The sequence below is a fragment of the Peromyscus californicus genome, unplaced genomic scaffold, assembly GCF_007827085.1.
Source record: "Peromyscus californicus insignis strain IS unplaced genomic scaffold, ASM782708v3 Scaffold_14__1_contigs__length_90479793_seg_2, whole genome shotgun sequence".
Lineage (NCBI taxonomy): Eukaryota > Metazoa > Chordata > Mammalia > Rodentia > Cricetidae > Peromyscus > Peromyscus californicus.
Genome location: NW_026294436.1, coordinates 76,611,927 through 76,635,008, shown reverse-complemented (window position 1 = coordinate 76,635,008; position 23,082 = coordinate 76,611,927). Strand labels below are relative to the sequence as shown.

At 47.5% G+C, this 23,082-nt stretch overlaps 1 long non-coding RNA gene across 11 annotated transcripts in view; it reads left to right on the top strand.

Annotated features, from left to right (window-relative positions):
• LOC128110163 (uncharacterized) overlaps positions 1-22,852 on the top strand; it is a 73,056-nt gene extending 50,204 nt beyond the window's left edge. For 8 of the 11 annotated variants that reach the window (XR_008218119.1, XR_008218120.1, XR_008218121.1 and 5 more), the window contains 3 exons: positions 14,859-17,361; positions 17,457-17,522; positions 22,002-22,852. This is a non-coding gene — a long non-coding RNA (uncharacterized LOC128110163). The remainder of the gene's footprint in view (positions 1-14,858; positions 17,362-17,456; positions 17,523-22,001) is intronic. The other 3 variants (XR_008218122.1, XR_008218117.1, XR_008218114.1) reach the window with 3 other exon arrangements.
• The last annotated feature ends 230 nt before the right edge of the window (positions 22,853-23,082 follow it).

The following is a 23,082-nucleotide window of genomic DNA, read 5'->3' as shown; positions in this document are numbered from 1 at the left end:
GGCTGGAATGCTTAGTCAGTGCCTGAGTGTTCCACTCTTAGAGTGGAAAGCCAGTGACAAACATCTCTGGTTCTCAGGTCTTGTGTCATCTAAAATTCCTAAGAATGATTTAGCTCTGTTCCAGCACCTTCTACCTCAGGTTCATGTAACCTAGAAACTGACTCAGAAAAAGCAAATCTCCCCTGTACTCTTTTGAGCTAAACTAATGGCAAACTGTATATGTATATGTATATGTATATGTATATGTATATGTATATGTATATGTATGTATGCCCTATATGGTACTCCATTCTTCAGCACTGTGACAAAAGACGGAAGGGCAGAGCCGCTTATGGGAGCAAGGATGGATTCTGCTCACATTTCCACAAGTCGCGGTCTGTGCTTGCATGGCTCCATTGGTGCTGCATCTGTGGTAAGTGCAGATGACAGGATAGGACCCCCAAAACCCGACTCCCTTAAACAAGGTCCCACCTCCTAAGAGCCCACCACACTACGAACCCATCAGTAGATGATTCCATGAATGAAGTCAGAGTTCTCAAGAACCAATCACTTCCCCTAAACCTCCCCAACTGAACATGGCTTCACTGGGGAGCGAACATTTGAGTCTTTGGAAGACAGTCTGAAACCAGACTGCAAAATCTTCACTTTATGTACCTCTAAGACCTATTTAATGACAACTTGCTAAGTGACATCTGTAAGCAAAAATCAAGGTGGACCAAATTTTGAAGATTCTGGTTTAGCATTCTTCCAGGAAGTCTGACACACATCACCGTAGCAGCCCAACTGGTTTCTGCATTAGAGGGCGAGTACTTCCTCATCACATGTCCTGAGTGGGCCAAGGCTGCTGCTGTTCTTGCTATCAGCCATGAGTCACTGCTAATTTAGCTCCACTGTAGCAAGGTAGTTGAAATCTGTGACTAGTGGTGTGTGTTGAACATGTACCTTCCTTGTTTTTATTTATTTCCTTTTTTCGTTTTTCCTGACAGGGTTTCTCTGTGTAGCCATGGCTGTCGTGGAACCAGCTCTGTAGACCAGGCTGGTTGGCCTGCCTCTCCCCAGTGCGGGGAGGTGTGCACCATCATGCACGGCTTTGTAACTTTCTTGTAATTGTACTTATAGACAATTATGCACTGCAGTGGGATCATAGTCATGTATGATTTGATGGCTATGGCACATGCACACCTGATCTTGCCAAATACAATTTATACAGGTCCCTTGACAGTAATTCTCAGTAATTTGTCCACTTTTCATAAGAAAGGGAGGGGTAGGCCCACTCGGTTATTTTGCCCAACTTGAAAGCAGTGGAAAAATAAGAAAAAGAAATGGTTGAAAACCAAGATTAAACAGCAGAGTGAGTGTGTTGCACACCTTTGCAAATGGCTTGCAAGTGACATGTGTGAATTAATTTCTCTCAGCAGATGTTTGGGCGATAAAAATATCTATTTACTTTCTTCCAAGTCCCACTCAGCTGCGGGCTCGCTGCAGCCGTAGCAGGAAGCAATGGGATCCAATGAACAGGTAGAGCAGTGACTGGGACTGGACAGGGGTGAGGCAGTTGCTTGGGGAGCAAAGTTTCCAGGGAAACTGCAAGCAGGAGCAGACGACACTGGGCTCTGCACGGGGGCTGGAGGATGCACTGTTTTTGCCGAAGGTTGCTATACAATGGCCAGTGTCCCTAACAGCCTGAAGTGCCTTTGGAGGACTGGTCAGTTTGGGGTTTCCTTTGGCATCCAAGGAAACAGGAATCTCCCAAACTGGGCTGGGGTGAAGAAGGTACAGTTTGGGATGAAATAGCTCGCGCCAGTGGAGCTTGCTGAACTTGTATGTGTGGCAGCATTGTGGTGCTGTCACTACGGCGCTCTAGGTTCCCTTGCAAACTGTGCTTCTCTGGGGTAGGCCAGAGCTGCCCGTCCATGAGAGGCAGCTTGGAAGAGGGACCTGCTGCAGAACTGGAGGGTCAGGGTCTACTGGGAACCCTTGCTCCTCTACGCTGTCTGGGTCAGTCTGTGCCTCAACTGCCCCACAGCATTGTCGGGAGGATGGAAGGAGTCCATGAGGATTCTAAGTGTTGAGAATTCAACGTAAATAAGCTTTCTTTCTAACCATATGTAAACATTATAACAATCCAGAAGATAAATAAATGTGTCAGGTCCAGGCAGACAGTCAGACAGACAGACAGTCAGTCAGACAGACAAGACACACACACACACACACACACACACTTTCTTATCTCTCACAGCAAATGGGCAACCTCTATACCAGAGGTGGCAGTTGTAAATAGTTTAACTTCTGGTTAGCAACCTGAAGGGAAAGAAGGCGTCTCTTTTCTGGTATCCATAGATACAAGGCCAAGGAGAAGGATCTGATTGGCCAGCTCTGGGTTGCATGCCCGCCACTGTGAGGGCAGAAGGGTTTCATGATTGGCTGTTGCCTTGGAGTCATTTAGATGGGGTAAGGAAATTCCTCAAAGGAAAGAGGATGTGAATGCTATCACAGAATAGGTATTTTTGAGAGTGGAGGTAAGCTTGGGCACACAAAACAGTACTGTCTGTTCGGCCCATGGGATGTTGGATACAAGGCTGGGTGCTTGGGGCCTAAGTCAACAGCAAACTGGGTCACTTTTCCCTCCTCCTTTCCACAGCCTCCAGTCCCACTGTCCTCAGGGCATTTGACCTCCTCCCTTGAGTGTCTGTGTCCCAGGTACGCCCAGAGTCACTTATGAAACTCCAGTCCAAGGGGCAGAGAGGACCCCACTTGGTGACTCCTTTAGGGAAAGGAGAGAGTATGTGTTTTGGTTCTGATAAAAGAAAGACTTACAGGGAAGTCAGAAAGCTTTGATAGAAAAGAGAAAAAGGACATGGAGAAGCCATCATAAGACCTTCTCTACCAATGCTTGAAGAATCCGCAGCCATTAGAATTACTAGCCACGCAGAGGGAATCCCACAGAAGAAAGGCTGGATCTTCCTCCTCCTCTCTCTCGCACCCCGGACCACCTGCACACTCTCTTCTGTTTTCACAGTATCCAGGCTCCACAGGCAACATCCTTCTCAGGCCAGATGTTCCGCCCCTGGAGGCCGCTGTTCAGAGGGGGTGTTTGGAGCAGGGACAGAACAGTGTGGCCTAGGTGCAGCTCGGGCCAAACTGAGGCCTAGCAGGGTTCGAGGCGACGATCTCCAGAGCTCGTTGTGAGCTGGTGGCAGAGAAGGCCGCCGTCGGGGCGGGTTGGTAGCGGAGTGGACTCCTCAGCAGGCTGCAGGGCCGCCCTGGGAACCACAACACCCACGGGAAGGGGAGGAAAGACCTGGATCCGTGGGGTCCCTGTTTGGTCGAGCTCCCCTTTCAGTTTCAAGTATGTTCCGTCTAGTGAGGCTGGAGGTGAAGGGAAGGACGGGTCCATAGTGCCGGCCCGCTGGCTGGCCGAGCGCAGGCGCAGCAGAGTCAGCCGTGGGCAGGAGGCCTTTTGTGTGGTGACGTTTACAGCAGAGGCCCGGATGTGGAATCTAAACTCATTTTCCTGTTGTTGATCGTCATTAAACCTCTGAGCCCTGTCTGTGCCTCAGTTGTCTCGTCTGCCGAAAAAAGAGCCAATCATAACTGACGGTTGTTGTCGGAACAGAGCAGAGACTCACCAGTGCACCTTGCACCATCAGGGCACCTTTTCACCATCAGTGCACCTTATCACCAGTGCACCTTGTCACCCGTGCCCCTTGCCACGACTCCCGACTGGCTGCAGACACAACGTTTCAGTCTCAGACTGAAGTTTGACAGCCGAGTTAATCACGGGTTTAATTGGGAATGGATGTGTTTACACAGAGACACCCGGGAGTGACTTAGAGTGCAGGGAGGGTAGAGCGGTGCAGCCGTGTGGGCACGACTGGCTGAGCACGGGAGGGTTGAAGCGGGATGCTGGGCACAGGTGGGGCACGTGTGGTTCTTACACTAATTTGCCTGTTTCTATAGCAGCGCCCCTCAGTTTGCACGGCTTTAGAATGCACGGATTCTGTCCCCGTGGTGTAAACAATAACAGCGACCTGATGACACGGTCTGGGTCGCCGTTTCAGCCTCTGTAGCACGTCAGCATGAGCAACTGACTGCACCAGGTACAAGTGGTGAACACCAGATACACACCACTGTCAGCGGCAGCCACGTCTCCTCACACCCAGCAAACCTGCTGTGCTGACCCTTAGTCTCCTCATGGTGATCCACGTGACATTTGACAGGAACAGATAACCTAAGAGGGGGAATCAGTGTGAAAACGACAGCGTGCTGAAGCCAGGAAGTGTGACATTGGGCGTGAAATTGTAGCCAGGCATAAACGGCTGTGGGAATGCAGGGTTCCTGGCGGCTGAGACTCCTTCTCTGAACCTAGGAGCTCAGGGGAGGCAACACGCTGCTGACCTAACAGCGAAGGCAGTTTTGTTCCCAGAGAAAGGACAGCAAAGTGAAACCTCACATCACAGGCCTCCCTGGTGATCATTCACAGTACCCCAAGTGCAGGGATGAGATGTTTCCAAACTCAGGAGTGTGAGGATGGAAAAAACACTCTCCCCGTGTCACTAAACAGGACCGACCACACTAGTCAAACCGCTTTGGAGGGGTCTTGTTTTGTTTGTAATGTTTCAAACTATAATGAATTAAGTTAGTACCAGCTTTGGAGCTGTTGTTTCTGTCCACTATAGATTTACAACCAGCTCTAAAGAATGCTTGCTCTTTGCTTGTTTGTTTGTTTTTTGTTTTCATTTGTTTGTTTTTTCAAGACAGGGTTTCTCTGTGTAGTTTTGGTGCCTGTCCTGGATGTCGCTCTGTAGACCAGGCTGGCCTCGAACTCACAGAGATCCGCCTGCATCTGCCTCCTGAGTGCTGGGATTAAAGGCGTGGGCCACCGCCGCCCGGCAAGAATGCTTACTCTTTGGGCAAAAAGAAAAATGAAGGGTTAAAAAGCGGTGTGTCCTATGGATCATGGCTATGGATCATATTTTTGGTTTCAGCATGGCTGGCTCCAGCCATCTTTACAGTCTTCTTCTCCTGTGGAAAGTGAAGACTCCCATCATTGAAATTCTCAATACTATGGGCTGGAGAGATGGCTCAGAGGATAAGAGCACTGACTGCTCTTCCAGAGGTCCTGAGTTCAATTCCCAGCCACCACATGGTGGTTCACAACCGTCTGTAATGAGATCTGGTGCCCTCTTCTGATCATACATGCTGTATACAAAATAAATAAAAAATCTTTAAAAGCCGGGCGGTGGTGGCGCACGCCTTTAATCCCAGCACTCGGGAGGCAGAGCCAGGCGGATCTCTGTGAGTTCGAGGCCAGCCTGGTCTCCAAAGCGAGTTCCAGGAAAGGCGCAAAGCTACACAGAGAAACCCTGTCTCGAAAAACCAAAAAAAAAAAAAAAAAAAGAAATTCTCAATACTAGTGTTTTGTTTTTTTTTCCCTATGTTCCATTCAACCCCTTCCCTACAAGAATCGTCTAAGAAAGACAATCACTGGATCCTGTGCAGAGTGAAGAGTTAGCAGTTAACGCCTGCCGTACACTCAGCAGGTGAATGACAGAGACAGACATTGAATGAACACGAGCTCCTCTGGAACCACAAGGAGGCAGAACAGACAGGAAGTCAGAGCGTGGTTTGTATGCGTCCTTCAGATGCTGCCCTGAGCACAGGCCAGCTCTGCTGTGCAGGTAACGTTTGCTTGGTGCCCCCACTACCTGAGAGAAATGCATGGATGTGTGTCGGAGTTTAGTTTTTCCCGTTAGCACTCCTGACTCAGGGATCTTATTTAGATATTGCTCCCCAACCACTTTCCTATGAAAAATTTTAGAATTTATTTGTTTTTATTTAATGTGCATTGGTGTTTTTGCCATGAGTGTCAGGTCCCCTGAAACTGGAGTTACAGACAGTTATGAGCCGCCATGTGGATGCTGGGAATTGAACTCCAGTCCTTTAGAAGAGCAGTCAGTGCTCTTAAACACTAATCCATCTCTCCAGCCCTCCTATGCAATTTTAACACTACAGATATACTGTGATTTTGTTCACAGACTCATATGTATTTGTGTTTTACACATTGTTTAGACACTGTTCTATTGCTGTGAAGAGACACCATGACCAAGGCAACTCTTATAAAAGAAAGCATTTCATTGGGGGCTTGCTTATGGTTTCAGAGAGTTGAAATTTTAGTTCATCATTATCATCATGGCAGGGAGCATGGCAGTGGGCCTGGAGCTGCATCCTAGTCAGCAGGCTGAAAGAGAGAGGGACACTGGGCCTGGCTCGGACTGTTGAAACCTCAAAGCCCACCCTAGTGACACACTTCCTCCAACAAGGCCACACCCACTCAGATAAGGGCCATATTTCCTAGTCTTTTCAAACAGTGCCACTCTCTGGTGAATAAGCATCAAATACACGAGCCTATGAGGCCGTTCTTACACACACACACACACACACATACACACACAGAGTGAATTCTCTCCCATTGCACTTCTGCCCTCTTGGGAGGACAACACTGTAGTGGAGCACAGCAAACGGGAGCCCGCGCCGACGGCCAAGACAGCGTGACCTCAGCACCAAACCTCTCGTCTCCCACCCCACCGCCCTGGCCTGCTCCGTCCTCACTCCATCCTGGCCTTCTCCTTCCCGAGAGGGCCCTGACTGTGTTGATCTGTTGTCTTCCACATGGCCATGAACTTCACCAAACCAGTCAGGCAATCTATTCCTTTTGCTGGTAGTTTTGCTAGTGACTGATTTTGGATGGGTGTGTAACACAATTGCAGGCAGCAAGATATGAAGGCAGACCTTCTAGGTTTCTTCATGAATAAAAGAAGGACACGACAGAGATGGCCAACCATTTCCCGTGGGTGTTGTCAGTCCATTGTGGGTTGACTGGAACTTCAACTCTGGCAGCTGTTTTTTGTCCATGAGGAGAACAGCTTCAAGGAGTAACCAGCTGAAGATGCAGAGTAGATGGGCTGACAGAGTTCTTGATGACCTGGAGCCACTGGATTATTAACTCTAGAGATGCACACTTCGGCACTCCTGTTCCATGGTGGCATTTTGTATTATGGCTTTAGCCTGCTGAGTCTGTGTTTCCAGGTACTTGTAGCCAAAAGGACCCCAGATGACGTAAGAAGAAAGGCTCGATACAGCAAACAAATGTTGATCAAATCTGTGGTCGGAGCAGTCACATAGATTGAGGACTGCTGCATTTTGGAGCTAATGACTAGGAATTGGCTTTCTCTATTCCTGAAGCAGCTTACCTATGCCCATCTCTCCAGCATCTAGGCTCTAGAGTACCAGGTTTGAATCCCACTTATTGGCTGGACGGCTTGGTAAATAACTTTTTGTATATCTATTTGCTTTTTAATAAAATTGTGATGGAAATATTGATACGACAGTAGGGCTCACCAGTACACACCTAGCATCCTAGCACCTGGGAAGTGGAGGCAAGATGATGAGGAGTTCAAAGCCACCCTCAGCTAAGTAGCAAGTTTGAGGCTATAGAGATTCTGTCTCCAAACAAAACAAAAGGAGTTTCTCTGGAAGATTCTAAAGACATAAAGGAACAGTGTAAGGAAAGTGCTTGACTCAGCCCGTGTACAGCATTTAACAAACGGCTGTCTGTCTTTTACGCTGTCAGCCCCCAGCAGCTCCTTCCCAGTCCTCTCTGTCTTTCCTCAGATATTTTCACATGGATGTTTTAGCATTACTAAATCTAATTCAGTTCTTTCCTCTCCTAAATTGCTGCTGTCCACACTGTCTTCAGAGTCCTCACTGTCCTCGCTGGGTGGTGCTGTGCCCTGGGTCACAGTGAAGGCTCATATTGTTCCCCTAGCCTAGGATGCACTTCAACATCCATGTCTCTCAAAACTCCATCTGTTGGCTAGATGTGATGGCGCATGTCTTTAATCCTAGCACTCAGGAAGCAGAGGCCTGATCTACAGAGGGAGTTCCAGGACAGCTGGGGCTATACAAGAAACCCTGTCTTGAAAAACCAAAAGCCAACCAACCAACCAAACAAACAAACAAACAACCAGAAAACCAAATCTATCTGTCATAGTCCAGCGACTTGGTCCCTTGGGTGTTGTTGTAAATGGGCCCAGCCATGCCCAGCTTTTTACAAAGGTGCCAAGAATCTGAACTCAGGTCCTTGTACTTGTACATCAAGCACTTTATCCACTGAACCATTGTCCTTTTGATTTTGTTTTGTTTTGAGACAAGGTCTCATGTAGCCCAAGCTGGCCTTGAACTTCTGATCCTCCTGCTTCTTCCTCCCAAGTACTAGGAAAATAGGTGTATTATCACCACATCACTGTCTTTTCTTTTTCCTAACAATCAGAGTCCTATAAGAACTATGACAATTTCTTCCTAAGATGATGTCCCCAGTAACCTTAACCATCTTGCATTAGACTCTAACCACTAGGCTCTACCACTCTTACCACCACCTCCTAAACAGAAATTCTTGGGGGACAAAACACTTCCAAACTACAGCATCCAGTTTGGATCAGCGATATGCAAGGCAGAAATGACTAGATATTTTTGAATAAATGTTAAGCGAATCCACGAGAGTCTGTTAAAAGTTATCAAGGTAGCCGGGCGGTGGTGGCGCACGCCTTTAATCCCAGCACTCGGGAGGCAGAGCCAGGCGGATCTCTGTGAGTTCGAGGCCAGCCTGGGCTACCAAGTGAGTTCCAGGAAAGGCGCAAAGCTACACAGAGAAACCCTGTCTCGAAAAACCAAAAAAAAAAAAAAAAAAGTTATCAAGGATTTATTAAGATATAAAATTGGGCCGGGCGGTGGTGGCGCACGCCTTTAATCCCAGCACTCGGGAGGCAGAGGCAGGCGGATCTCTGTGAGTTCGAGGCCAGCCTGGGCTACCAAGTGAGTTCCAGGAAAGGCGCAAAGCTACACAGAGAAACCCTGTCTCGAAAAACCAAAAAAAAAAAAAAAAAAAAAGATATAAAATTGGGAGAAGTATACTCACAGATACAGAGAAAAGTAAACAGCCATTGTCATCTTCCTCCATTGGAACCAGCTGTCCAGTCACCAATCACCCCCAAGAGAGAGCGAGTAGGCACCCCTCCTAAGTTTTAAGCAGTCACATACCCAGAAAAAAAAAAAAACCACACCTCTATTGGGTCAGATACCCCAAGGTCATTGGTATGAATTGGATCGAATTCCCACAACAAATAAAAGATATCTATTCTCTTTTGTAAATACTGGTGTCCAGAGGAGCTGTTAGGGCACAATGACAGAAACCAGCCTAAAGATGAGACCAACACACAGAAGGGAGACAGCCCAGGACCTGCTATGGGGTGTCTTTCTGTATGCTGTGAATATATGTGCTGCTCCCATTGGCTAATAAATAGAGCAGCTTTGGCCTGTGGCAAGGCAGCTCAGAGGCAGGCAGGAAATCCAAGGAGAGATACAGAGAGAAGAAGGGCAAAGTCGGGGAGACGCTAGCCTGCTGTCCAAGGAGCAACATGTAATGGGACACAGGTAAAGCCACGGAACACATGGCGATACATAGATTAACAGAAATGGGTTGAGTTCTAAGAGCTAGCTAGCAAGAAGCTTGAGCCATAGGCCATACAGTTTGCAATTAATATTAAGCCTCTAAGTGATTATTTTATAAGTGGCTGCCGGTGTGTGGGTGGGAGAGATTCATCCGGACTGTGGGCTGGGCAAGACTAGAGAAACTTCACGCTACAAGAGCCCACTGAAGTGATTCATTCCCAAGGCCTTTCCCACTGCTGCTCTACCATTTACGTGGGCCAAAAGACCTGAGAGCCCATTTTCTCTCTAATATCTTCAATTCTGCCTCCACCACAGTGACTGGAACACATGGGTTGATGAGCCCATGGTTCTGGTACAGATCTTTCCTGGTTCTCTGGCTTTCCCTTGCAGAGTGTCTCTGCTAACAGTTCTCAACACGTGTCCCCATCTGCTCCCTGTTCACTCCAGTTCTAGGCCTCTAGTCAGGGTGGAAGTTCTTGTGTCAAACTGGAAACAGCTTCCTGGAGTAACAGGAATGCTCACATCTGCCAGACCAGTTCTCAGGGACTCTTGGTGAACCTTGGTACATCTTAACATTCCTTTCTCCAGACTTTGGACTGCCACCTTTTAGGTAGCAATTAGAATGATCTCAACATGCATGGAGTTTGAAGTTTATTACTTCGTTGTGATAACTTTGTAATCACCTTAATAAATTGATTTACATGTAGAGTGGGTTATTGCTGTTAAGTATTTAGTCTCCAAATACTTGAGATGAAAAATGTCATCCCAGAATGGAATGATGTAGAAGGGATGATACCATTGCCCGCAGTTTCTGCTGATTGGACTCCATCCTGGATGTAGATTAAGAGCTTTGCTGTCAGTGAATACACATTTTCTCCCTCCCTTCTCCCACCTGCTTGATGCATTTCTTCTTCCCTCCCTCCCCTCCTCCTGTCTTTCTCCTGTCCCTGCTCCTCCTCCTGACGTTTTATGCAATATAGTTTCATGAATCATAGTCTCAAGAAGTACAGTAGGCTCCTTGAATGTGTTCCTCCTGCCTGGAATGTGTTGTGTGACCAGCATGACCCCAGTCCTACCTCAGCTCTGATAACTGCCATTTCCTCCATTTCTGTGAGTTTAACTTGTTTAAATTCCACATCTCGATGAGGCCATGGGCCAGTTGTCTTTCTGCCTTCTACTGTCACTCACATGGCTTCCAGATTTATTTGTGCTGTCACAAATGGCAGGTTTTCCTTCTGCGTAAAGGCTCAATAGCATCCAATTTTGTGTATGTACCATACTCTCTTTATCTAAGAGTGCTGCCTCTTGGCTTGGGTATCATCTTCTTTGTCTGATTTCTCTTGTCCCCATTTTTTTTTTATGACTATCTTAATCATAGTCAATAGGGCCAGTCTGACATTTACCCTACTGCAGACGTCTGTAGGTGACCCTGACCTCGAAAACTCTCTGAAATGAGAATATTACCCAACTACATTGTCCCTATACTGTGTCTAGGAAACCAATGTGATGCACTTTCACAGGCCATGTGTGAACTGCTAACAGGAAGGACTTAAGACTGAGGGTTTTGATAAAACTATTTATAGGGCTAATCAGACTACGTGATCGCACCCTTCCCAGAGACCAGACAGTGAGAAGACAAGCCACAGAGAAGAAAGTGATACAAGTGATGCAACACAACTCTCTCCAAAAGCTTTCAATGACACAAAAGAGAACATTTAAGTGGCCAGTAAGCAACATGAAAAGATCTTTGGCTCAATTGGTAATCTGATGTAAATTCAATTCCAGCTGTGTACCAGTGACCAGTCACAGACTGGAAAAACCAAAACATCCAGAGATACTACAGACAAGACTGAAGCCAAGGTTCACACATACACCACAAGAAAAAGAGGAACTGGGACATAGAGTGAGGTTGGCATTTTGAATGAAGTATCTCATGATTCATCATTGCACTCAGCAGAACAGACCCAGGGAAATGTGCACACGTGTGCACTGAGAAGTCATCATCCAGCAATAGTCAGAGCACTGGGGCCTTTCTTTCATGAATATGAATGACCAGCAATGACATGTAATGGCATGGCCAGTTGAGGTGGTCATGGAACTGTGGATATGGGGAATATGGAAGAGGTGTGTCTGTTGTCCTTCATGGCTGATAGTTTGCCTTCTGGGAGGTTCTGTGCCACTGTCCCCTCTTGCATCGTGTAAAGCCAGCTTTGGGCCATGCCCCCGGGAGGTGTGAAGACTTCACACTGCTGTCTGGTGATAATAGGAAGGTCCCCCAGACGCTCTAAGCCTTAAACATGTACAGACTTTTTCAAATCGATGAGACATAATTTCTTCGACAGTATAATTCTCTTGAAAGTCTTCAGTCTGCTCCAGGAGTCAGTCAACTCCCCGGGTCTCTCACAGACCCAGTTCTTAAGCTGTTTACTTCTCTCAAGCAGCCTAACTCCCCGGGTCTCTCACAGACCCAGTTCTTAAGCTGCTTACTTACTTCTCTCAAGCAGCCGACCATAAGAGGGGGTGCCTGGAGTCTGTCTGGAACTTCAGGCTTCAGTACAAATCCTTAGACCTTGAGTCTCACCTTAAGTGTGTCTCTTAGTCTGGCTGGGAAGCTTCAGTGGCCTTTGGAAAATGCTCTGGGCAACCCTGGTTGATTTCTTGGTTAGGGCATAGAAGCAATTGACTTGTCAACTCTGTGGAGACCTGCATCCTGACTGCATTATCTGTGAACACTGCAGTTTGGCCAGTTCTAACCTGTACTCTTTCTGTGATACTTTGGCCAAAAAACTGTTGGAAGGAGCAGCTAGCACACATTAACAATGTGGTTTTTATGTAAATGCTTCCTGTAGAGCTAAGAGCTTAATAGGCGTGTGGGATGTCCTTCAATTATTTGCAAGTGGCTTCCTTGCCAAATGTTTTTGCCACAGAAAAATGACACCAACTTTCCAGTAAACAACACCAATTTTCTTGTCTCCCAGCTGTTGAGACAATGTCACATACTGTAGGCTTTTCAACAGCAATAGCATTTCTGTGTCATTTTCCATAATCATAAGTCTGATTGCTTTGACAGAGTCCCAGCAACAGTTTCACATCTTAAGAAGTCTACTTCTTTCTTATGGGATTATCCAAGGTAAGCCTTCCAGGCCTTGAAGTGCCTTGTCATACCTACTTACAGAAGGAGCCATAGTTCTTCCATCTTGTGGTTCCTCCATGATCAGTTAAGGCTGAGTCACTTCCATGGCTGAGTCCCAGTGTGTGGGAAGAGGAAGAAGACTGAGGAGACACAGGCAGGAAGATGTATCCAAGAGGTAACATTCACATCAATGCACATTCCCTGAGTGGAAAGTTCACCTGTCCAGCCATATCTAACTGCAGGGAGGGGGGATGTGATGGGTCAGTCGGAAGTTCACCTGTCCAGCCATCAGGGAAGGGGATGTGATGGGTCAATCAGAGCTATATTACCCCCCAATGTCTTTTTATTGGTGACTCTGCAGTGTTGGGGGTTGGACACCGCTTTGTGCCTGCTGGGCGAGTGCTCTGCCCCTGAGCTACACCCCCAGCTGTTTACTCTTTATTTTGAGACAGGGTCCCACTAGGTTGGCCAGGTTGGCCTTGTGATCTTCCTGCCCCAGCCTCCCTGGTAGCCAAGATTACAGGCCTGGGCCCCCAGGTCCTATTCACCCCCAACTTTCCAGTATCATGTTTCAATTTCCTCTGCAGTTCTGAGAACAGGGTGAGACTCTGTTTCTCATTAGAAGCTGCTCAGAGATGGATAGAAGACCAGAAATATAACAGAAGAATTCTGTCATGTGTTTTATCTATGAAGATGCAAGCAACTTCATATACTTTTAAATGATTAAACCAATGTGTTTATTTTCATTTTAAATTTTCTGTATCGTCTATGTGTTTATTATCCACTGAGTCAATGTAAAGGGGGAGGGGTTTTATTGCTCTTTTATTTTACTATATATATATGGCAGGGTCATATGCACCTCAGGTTGTCCTCAAACTCAGCGTGTAGGTGAGACTGGTCTCCAGTCCCCGGTCCCCCTGCCTTAGCCTCTCAAGAGCTGGAACCACTGTTATGTGCCGCCACAAGCGGTGTTTTCAAGGCTTTATAGAGGTGTAATTGAGAAGTAAGAATTATATATATATATATATATATATATATATATATATATATATATATATATTTTGGTTTTTCGAGACAGGGTTTCTCTGTGTAGCTTTGCGCCTTTCCTGGAACTCACTCTGTAGTCCAGGCTGGCCTCGAACTCACAGAGATCCGCCTGGCTCTGCCTCCCGAGTGCTGGTATTAAAGGCGTGCGCCACCACCGCCTGGCCAAGAATTGGATATATTTTAACTGTCTATTTGAAAGGAGGGGGTTTCGTTCTATGGGTTATGGTCTGTGACGAGGAAAGCAGGGAGCCGGCTGGTCTGGCGACAGGAGCATGGGAAGGGGGCAGGTTGCAGTGCAGCACAGTGACAGACACAGAGGGCTTTTGATCCGTGTCTACATCAGGACATGTCTATCACAGCCCGATACTTAACACAAGTATCTTCTCACATAGAGCTCATTTCCACTGCCCCCTCTCTCTTGCTAGCTCTCCCTCTCAATCTCTACGTGTGTGTGTGTGTGTGTGTGTGTGTGTGTGTGTGTGTGTGTGTGTGCGTGTGTGTGTGCGAACAATACTGAGCTACTGCCAGGCAGTGGTGGCGCACGCCTCTAATCCCTGCACTCAGGATACAGAGGCAAGTGGATCTCTGGGTTCAAGACCAGCCTGGTCTACAGAGTGAGCTCCAGGACAGCCAGGGCTACACAGGGAAACCCTGCCTCGAAAAAAACTGAACTACTTCCTTTGAGGATCTCAGGTATGACTGACATGTCCCATAAGCACACGCTATGCATCACATCTACAACGTACTCACCGTGTAGTAAGCCAGCATCCTTTGGGCATCAACTGCTCCCTCCGACGCTAGCCCCCGGTATCCACCTTCTACTGTTTCTGTGAGTTTTACTTTTTCACTGTTTTAAATTCTACATGTAAGAGAAGCCATGTAGAGAATTAGCCTTCCTGCACCTGGGCATGTTTCACTTGGTAGGTACTATTGCAAATATCAGGGTGTCCTGTGGTGTGCTCCAGGATGGCAGGCAGAGCTGTTGCTACCCAGAGAGCCCAGGGGTCTCAAAACACCTTACTATGGGTGTGCCTCGCAACATGATGGACGGCATTTCTGGGAGATCCCTGAGTGCTGTGAGATGGTGGTCACCATACAACCCTGCAGAGGGATTCTCTCTATGGCCTGTCCTGTCTGACTCTCCTCTCTTCTCCTCTGTCCTCCACAGCCTTGTGTTGGAGCCAGAGCACTGCCGCACTGCCTTGTGGGAAGGAAAAGCGCCTGTAACCTTGGAGACACAGCGATGGCAGGGCAAATGTCCCCTAGGGAGGTCAGCACAGCACCAGGTGCACTTGTTGCTTCACTGGCCAGGACACTGGTGAGCTCCCAGCAGCCTCTCAGCAAGTGCCAAGTGCAGGAATGTGTCCTGGAGGACTCCCGACGTGCAGCCCGGACAGCTAGACAGCTGCCTCTCTCTGATAGTTGAGTAAATTCCTTTCTGGACTGTCCATGCCAAAGGTCGTTTGAGTCAAATCTAAAGCCCAGTGTTGAACTGTGTCACTGATAGAGATGGTGACCACAGGCCACAGGAGACAAGGACAGGGCAGAAAAGTAATTCCCATTTGAGAAGTTCCCTGCCGGAGAAGGAATGCAAGGAGGGTTTTTATCTAAAGCTTTGTAAGACCAAAACAAATCTCTCTTTCTTTCTCTGTCTCATTCACACACACAAACACCAATGTACACACACTTCACTCACATACAGTGTCACACATACATATATACTTACACACATATGCATACACGCACATTCTCACACACTCTCACACACACCTAAGAATGACTGCCCGGTGTGTGTAGTCTGGTGCTAGTAGGTTTGAAAAGAAAGGCCTTTGTTTCATAGGCTTTCAGATCGGGAAGGCAAATGATAACTGCCATTAAAAGAAGCACTGGGGAGATGGTAAACCGAAAAAGGCACTTGCCACGATAGCTGAGGAGTCTGACCCCAGCCAGAGAGAGAGAAAGAGAGAGAGAGAGAGAGAGAGAGAGAGAGAGAGAGAGAGAGAGAGAGAGAGAGAGAAAAGCCATCCTCTGACCTCCACAGCATGCTGTGTGCTATGCACCTTGCCCCCACATCACACAAACACGTGATAAATAAAATTTAAAAATTTAATGATGGAAAATCCCAGGCTGAGAGATGGCCCAGCGGCCAAAGTGCTTGCTGCGTCACAGATCAGAGCACCTGGATTCAGCTCTCCAGCACCCTGTGAAAGCTGAGCTTGGCAACCAGACATCTGTCATTCTGGGGCTTGGGACAGAGGCAGGTGGATCCTGTAGGCTCACTGACCCGAGAATCTTCCCAAACTGTGAGCTCCAGGCTCAGTGAGAGGCTCTGCTTCAAACACTACGAAGCATGGGGTAAGACATCACCTCGGGCTTCCACATGCATGCCCGCAGTTTGTGCACCTGCACCCACACATGCACATACATGCATACACTCTTTCCCCACAACTTACTAAAGAAAACCAGCATATTCACTGTGTCAGAGTGGAAAAACATTAAAATAGAGTTGGGAAGGAAATGAATTGGTTTAATCGTTCATGTGTTCGCTCAGTCAAGCCTTCCACAGATGTTTCTTAGGAACAACCATGCTATCCACTATAGTAGAACCAGAGACACAAAACCAAGGAAGACACAGGACTCCAGACTCTCCGATAGACATGGGATTAGGCGTCTAGGCAAATGAACGTTGGACTGCAACACGAGGACTCGCCCAGACATTGGTACAAGGTTCTTGGTGACACTAGCCAGCTGGAGGATCTGTGGCCAGAGGTCAAGAGGAGCTGTAGAGGGGATGGTGAGATGAGAATTCTGACTGCTGGGCCTGTGCTGAGCAGAAATGGAGACTGAAGGTGTAGAAGGCAGTACTGGGGTCGCTGCCAGAGTCTGAGCCCAGCCGTCCAAGGACTGCTTCTGTGGACTGCTTTAGAGAGGCGCCCACCCGCCTTCCTATGGAGCAGAGGTAATGGAGGGCTGCTGGACTCCACAAGCGAATCCCAGCACACCTTCAGCAGAGCACTGGGTCTAAAGCTGCATTGAAGAGGCAGAGAGCAGCTTCCACCACACCTCCCTTGGGGACAAGTCCCCAAAGCTGCCACAGGGCAGACAGGGAGGAGCCGAGGGCCCTGAGCTGGTCTTTTCAGGCAAACACATTAGAAGCCTCTCCTTAGTGAACAGGGGCCAGACACTGTCAGTGAGAATTTCATTACAATCCAGTCACACAGGCTCCCCTCAGTCAAAGAGCCACTGATGTAAAGATACAGGACTGCCTCTTAATGCCAGGGGGCAGGAAGGTGTCGGATTCCAGAAACAATGAAAACCAGGGAAGTGGGCAGCTCACCAGTCCCAGCCTCTCTCAATCTCAGCTTATCTCCGGGCATCTGCTTTTCTTCCTTCCCTCTGCCCCCTCTGTCACAGCACAGCAGGCTAGGCCACCCACTGTTTCCACATTACAGCTCCCATGCTGTGGAAAGCCTAGGACTCTCTTTGAACACAATTTCATGTGTGATCTCTGACTCAGCTGAGGGCAAGAGAACAGGGGTCATGCTGAACAGGTGGCTGATAGGAACTACCACTGTGGGCAAGGTGCAGGGGTAAGGCACCACAGAAGACCTCAGCCACAGCTCTTCCTATCTTTGGACCCTGGTCTCGGGAGAGAAGTCACTGCTGTGCTGGTACGTAAGCTGACAAGTCAACAAGTTCTTCGTGTGTAGAGATATTACAATCATTACAGTCATCAATAAAGATACACTATATGACTTATTTTCAGGAAAGCTCAACTCGTAAGACTGGCATGTAGCTCTCATCCCCCAGACGAGCTGCACACTGTCACAGGGTATGGAGCGACCCCTTCCTCCCATCCCTTCCATTTCTCATCTCTGAAAATCTGAAACTCACACTCCCACTTCCTTCCCAAGCTATTCTTTGCTGTCAAGAATCTGTCATGTACTCTTTGGGGCCTTGCCACATCCACAGGCACCCATCCATGGTAATGACTAGCTCTAGGAAGGTTATGTCTCGTTCTAATTTTCTTTCTGTTGTGATGAATAACTATGACTAACAGCAACTTAGAAGAAGAGAAGGTTTACCTGCTTACATTTCCAGGTCACAGTCCACCACTGGGGGAAGTCAGGGCAGGAGCCATGGAGGAATGCTGCTTGCTGACTCACTCTCTAGCTCGGTCCCAGGCTCATGCTCAGCTAGCGTTCTGACACAGCTAAAGACTACCTGCCTGTGGATGGTGCTGCCCACAGTGGGCTGGGCCCTCCTGCATAATTAACAGTTAGGGTAATCTCCCCCATACATGCCCATAGGCCAGTCTGATTTTAGCAATTCCTCAACCATGGCTCTCTTGTCAGATGACTGGAGGCCGTGGCAAGTCGGCAAAGCGAACTAGGACACATCCATATGGTGAGGATATATCTGTGTGCTCAAACTCTAAGGCTGTGAACACCCCGGATATCACTGTGAAGCTAGAGCTCTCCAAGGACTTTTGTAATTTATTAGGTCTTCACAGGAAGGGCGATATCCACACGTAGAATCATCAAAGGAATACGAGGAACTCATTTAGCTCAGGCCACTGCCTTAAACCAGGCAAAGGCGGAGGCTCTTCAAGCAAATGACCGTGTGTTTTGTTTCTACCCCCACATAAGCCAAGATGATATATCCTGGGCTTTGGAAGGAACTTGGCATGCCCTCCTCAGGGTGGGGTCCTGCTCTCCCCGATCTCCGAGACATGGGTCTCCCGGGGACTTGCAAGCTGTGGCCTCTCAGGGAAGCATACTCCAGCTTTGAATTATAATTTATATTATAATTTATAATTTCTTTGTATGAGGAATCTCAGACACTCTCCCCTGTCATGTTGCTGCCATTCAGTGGAACCCATGCCTGTCACCCTCGGCAGCCCTTCTCATATGCATCGTAACAAGCCTTTATTGCAGTTGTCCTCAGAGCCTTCTCCATGGCAAGCAGTTTACAGACCCCTTTGTGCCTGCTCCTGCCTTGCTGTGTCCTGTCACCCTTTGTGACTCTCAGCAGGTGGTACGGTCTGACGTGAGCAGGCAGCTGGGGACAGTCAATATTTTCTCCCCTTAGAGCCAATACTACAACTTTTCTTCTTAGGTTCATTTATGTGTTATGTTTACATGTGTGTGTGCGTGCATGTGTTTTGGGTGTACACACACCTGCATGAGTTTATGTGCACCACATGCAGGAGTCCCTGGAGCCCAGAAGAGGGCATCAGACCCCCTTGGAGCCAGAGTTACAGGTGGCTGTGACTCGATGCAGGTGCTGGAACCAGCCTGGGTCTTCTGCAGAGATAGGAAATGCTCTTGGCCACTGAGCTGTCTCTTCAGACCCACAACTTTTTTTTTGGGGGGGAGGCTTTTTCAAGACAGGGTTTCTCTGTGTAGCCCTGGCTATCCTGGAACTCACTCTGTAGACCAGGCTAGCCTTGAATTCACAGAGATCCACCTGCCTCTGCCTCCTGAGTGCTGGGATTAAAAGCATGCACCACCATGCCCAGCCAGACCCACAGCTTTATTAATGTATGCAATTTGAACTAGTTTGGCCTTTCTCTCTCTCTCTCTCTCTCTCTCTCTCTCTCTCTCTCTCTCTCTCTCTCTCTCTCTCTCTCTCTTTTCTTTCCTTCCTTCCTTTCTTTCTTTTCTTCCTTCCTTCCTTTCTTCCTTTTCCTCTCTCTCTCTCTCTCTCTCTCTCTCTCTCTCTCTCTCTCTCTCTCTTGGTAGAAGTGTCACGTAAGTTAAAGAAAAACTTTTTTTGTTGTTGTTGTTGTTTTGGTTTTTGTTTTTTTGAGAGGGTTTCTCTGTGTAGCCCTGGCTGTTCTAGAACTCACTCTATAGACCAGGCTGGCTTCAAACACACAGGAATCCACCTGCCTCTGCCTCCCAAGAGTTTTTAATTTTTGTGTAATTTTCAAAATAAGAAAATTAGTAGGCTGAGTGTGGACACTCAGGAAACAGAGACAGGAGGATAATTGCAAGTTCAAGACCAGTTAGTTCTATGTAGCAAGTTTGAAGGCACCCAGGGCTACTTACAGGTACTTTAGCTAAAAAATAAACAAGCAAACAAAATAAAAAGGAAAAGAAGCCGGGCGGTGGTGGCGCACGCCTTTAATCCTAGCACTCGGGAGGCAGAGGCAGGCGGATCTCTGTGAGTTCGAGGCCAGCCTGGTCAACAGCGCGAGATCCAGGAAAGGCGCAAAGCTACACAGAGAAACCCTGTCTCGAAAAACCAAAAAAAAAAAAAAAAAAGGAAAAGAAGAAGGAAGGAAAAGTTACCTATTTTTCTTGTTATGGATATATTACTTACTCAGTTATAGTGTATATTCTATCAAACATTTTCTTCATGTAGACACACTACTACATACACTTTTACAAGAGTAGTGTTAAGTTGTGGTAGATATGCTTTACACCCCTGTCAACGGAAGGTGGGGCACACTTCCCCCCCAGTTCTATCTGGGCGAGGTCTGAAGCCTGTTTGGCTCCACAGAAGATAGTGTGCTGTGGAATGTTCCGAATGCAAATGTGTTGCTCTGATTGGTCAATAAATAAATCACTGATTGGCCAGTGGCCAGGCAGGAAGTATAGGCAGGACAAGGAGGAGAATAAAGCTGGGAAGTGGAAGGCTGAGTCAGAGAGACACTGCCAGCCGCCACAATGAGAAACAGCATGTGAAGATGCCGGTAAGCCACGAGTCATGTGGCAAGGTATAGATTTATAGAAATGGATTAATTTAAGATATAAGAACAGTTAGCAAGGAGCCTGCCATGGCCATACAGTTTGTAACCAATATATAAGTCTCTGTGTTTACTTGGTTGGGTCTGAGCGGCTGTGGGACTGGCAGGTGAGAGAGATTTGTCCTGACTGTGGGCCAGGCAGGAAAACTTTAGCTACAATAGTGGATATAGCCATGGAACTCTTCATGAAACCCAGTCATCACATAATGAGGCCTGCAGCCACATAGGGGTACCACATGGAGGGCTCAAGCTAGATGGTCAGTCAGCTGAGCACACATAGGTGACCAGTCACAAGCATCAATCCTGCACATGAGGGCCCTTGAGACCTGCCAGCTGCCCCAGGGCACAGTTAATACCAAATGATGCAAACAATACAAGAACCATGAGAGTCGTCACATTTTAGACTGTTAAGTTTGAAGGGAGTTTTTATAACCACAAAACCCAGAGAATGTTTATACAGAGCTTAGTATGTGTTCGGCAGGCTGTAACTTTCAAAGTGTGTTTTAACTTGAATAACACTTGACCTTGATTGTATACTAGCCCCTTCAGTTTACAGATGAGGAACCTAAAATGTAGGGAAGTGAATAATTTCACCAGGGTCATGTGGTACATGAGTGATAGGAAAGGATTTTAATGTAGGCGGTTCATTAGAATCTAGAATCTGTGTTCTAATCCACAACACCCCAGTGACTCTCTGCTGACTTTTTAGGAGACCATACACAGGCTGGAGAGATGGCTCAGCAGTTAAGAGTACTGACTGTTCTTACAGAGGTCCCAGATTCAGTTCCCAGCACCCACATGGCAGCTCACAACCCTCTGTGATGACAGTTCTGGGGGACTCAGTGCTCCCTTCTGGCCTCTGTGGGCACTGAATGCACATAGTATTCAGACATACATGACAGCAAAATACCCATACACATAAAATAAATTTTAAGATTTTTTAAAGCCGTAAACAACTTTCATTGTCAATAAATATCAATCTAGCCAGGCATAATGGTACATTCCTATAATCCTAGCACTCTGTGGGATGATATAAAAGGATTTCAAGTTTGAGGCCAGCCTAGGCTACGTAGTGAGACCCTTTATACAACACCAAGGATGCTGAAATTGTTGAATGTCTCAAGTAGTATCACTCTTTTCACTTTGGGGATTACCTTCAGGGGATATATGTTTTATTAATGTTATCAACAGATAAAAGTTTGAATAGTAGTAGCTTAGGAGTGGGCACCACTGGGGATCTACCTGAGATCTTCCATACATGATCACCCTGCCTCAGCTTTGCAAGCGCTATGATTACATCTGAATGCTGCCACACCTGTTTGGCAGTCTGCACAGTGGTCTGTCATCCTGGTCACTAGATGCCACAGGCTGAAGAACGGTCACATTTGGATAACCTAGATCCTTGCATAAGAGCTAATTTTCAGGGCTTGGCTTCATACCCTCAAGTAGTAAATCCCTAAAACAGGCCCAGAACCTGTCTTCTGTCTTCTGTGTGGTTCTGATGATAGGCTGGGGACCCAGATTCTGACTTCCATTTCTTCTTATGCATATTGACAGCTCTGTCAAGTCCTGGACCAACTTCCAAGGATGCTAAGGCTATGGAGTCCTCTGGTAGACATTTGGGAATCTTTGGCACTAATCATCTTCCAGGGATGTTGCTGCTGTGGTGTGCTGATATGCCCCCTTCATCAACACTGAAGCCTTCGTTCATGCACCTGTTTGGAGGTACTGGCTGCTGACAGTCACAGGTGAAACACTTTTCTGTCATCTCCAGGAGGTAAAGTGTGTGCAGTCTCTGCCTGATGAGGACTTCTCAGGACTCAGCCCCCTGGTCTCAGGTGGGACACTTCCAAAGAACTGTCTTATGAGATTCACCTGAGACCTTTGTTGCCTCTCAGTGGAACTCAATCCCTCCCCTGTCCCTCTAGTCCTTTGTAACAGTCCCAAGGGCATGCCTAATACTTCCTGCACTCAATTTCCATGAGTGTTTTCTAGGGGACTGACCACAGTGGCCTTGTCTTGGATTGAATTGATAGCATAGCCTCTTGGGATCTTTCCTACTGTGGTGGCTTGGAGGAAAATGGCCCCCAAAGGGAGTGGCACTACTAGGAGGTGTGGCCTTGTTGGAGGAAGTGTGTCACTGTGTGGGTGGGTGTTGAGGTCTCTTTTGCTCAAGCTTCCCTCAGTGTGTCTGTCAGTCGATTGCCTGTTGCCTGCAAGATGTAGGACTCTCAGCTATTCCTCCAGCACCACATCTACCTGCACGCCACCATACTCCCCATCATGATGACAAGGAATTAAACCTCTGAAACTATAAGTCAGTCACCCAATTAAATGTTTTCTTTATAAGAGTTGCCATGATCATGGTGTCTCTTCACAGCAATAAAAACCCTGACTAACACATCTACCATCTTGGGCGTGAAGAGTTTCTTCATCCTCCCCCTCCTCCTCAAGTCTCTCCTCCACCTCACTGAACACTTTTTTGATTCTCACTCCGTGCGCCTGGCTGAGCTCAGCCTGGGTATTCCGAGGCTTGCTGTGCCTCCAGTGTTGGAAAGAAGGGATGGCCGTGGGAGCAGAAAAGCTGAGTGGCCCTGCCTGGTCCTCGTTCACACAATGCTGCTCTGCAGCTGTGAGT